This window comes from Aplysia californica, unplaced genomic scaffold (genome assembly GCF_000002075.1).
Source record: "Aplysia californica isolate F4 #8 unplaced genomic scaffold, AplCal3.0 scaffold00177, whole genome shotgun sequence".
NCBI lineage: Eukaryota > Metazoa > Mollusca > Gastropoda > Aplysiida > Aplysiidae > Aplysia > Aplysia californica.
In genome coordinates, this window is record NW_004797447.1 from 514,087 (window position 1) to 515,357 (window position 1,271).

A 1,271-nucleotide genomic window follows, 5' to 3' on the forward strand; every position below is an offset into this window, starting at 1 on the left:
ATATATGTGTGTGTGTGTGTGTGTGTGTGTATATACTACTTGATATAATATTTTATAAAATGAAATACAAGTCACAGAGGTTATGAAAGAGGAAGCAAGTAGAGATAAAATATTTTAACACAATTTTTAAAAATCCGATAAAAGGTGAAACAAATGAAATAGTTAAACAGAAAGAAACACAACCAAAAGTAAACTCCTGCGAGAGATATGGGTGGTCGACTAGATGTCATTGTCTCTCAGGGTTTAGAATCTCATTCGTCAGCCACGAGGAATTACATTCGAACGTTTGAATTCCTTCGACAGGTCGTAAATAAGAACATTTTTTATAGACATTATTCTGCCCTAGATGTCTCACAGACGACTTAATATCATTCCATTTCATTCATGTGTGCCTCATATTTCTAGCTTCTCCTTCACGATGTCCAGATAATGCTTGGGTTTTTTTTGTAGGTATGGACTATACTTTTGTTACTTTTTGTTGAAAGGGAGGGGGTTATTATTTCTGCCACTGTTATCATTGCTATTTGCAGGATATCAATATTGACATTACTAATATGGCATTAATCTGGCTTTGTATTACTGTTTTTCACCTTCATCTCTTTCCCTTTCTATCACTCTCTCTTTCTCTCTCTCTCTCTCTCCCTCTCTCTGTCTCTCTCTCTCTCACACACACCCACACACACCCTCTCACTCTCTCTATCTCTCTCTCGCATACACACACAAACACACACACACACACACTCACACACACACACACACACATTCTCTCTCTCTCTCTCTCTTTCTCTCTCTCTCTCTCTCTATCTCTCTCTCTCTCTCTCTCTCACTCTAGCTCTCTTTGTCTCTGTCTCGCTCTCTCTCTTAAACTCACTCACTCACTCACTCACTTACTCACTCACTCACTCACTCACTCAAACACATACACACATGCATATACACAAAACAAAGGCACACACACAAACCCACACACAAGACTGATGATTTTTCTTTTTCTTCCCCCCCCCCCCTATTTTTGGGGCGTGGAAGGAGGGATATCTTTGTAACATTTTCAGTGTTTCTGTCTCTAAGCGCTCATAGATCAAAACAATTAAATTGAAACCCAGTCTTACTCACATAGACACCAACTCCATATCTCAACCCACCCCCTTTTTAAGAAAACAATGCATACTCATACTCATGGACTTACGCCCATGAATACTCACGCGCATCAATGTAAAATGACATTCACACAATATACACGTACGCATTCCGACACAACTACAATGACCCCC

General features: G+C 39.4%; 1 protein-coding gene across 2 annotated transcripts in view; it reads left to right on the forward strand.

Annotated features, from left to right (window-relative positions):
* The window catches only part of LOC101857113 (sex peptide receptor), a 162,761-nt gene that overhangs the window by 15,725 nt on the left and 145,765 nt on the right, over positions 1-1,271 (forward strand). The gene's annotated exons all lie outside the window — the stretch shown is intronic.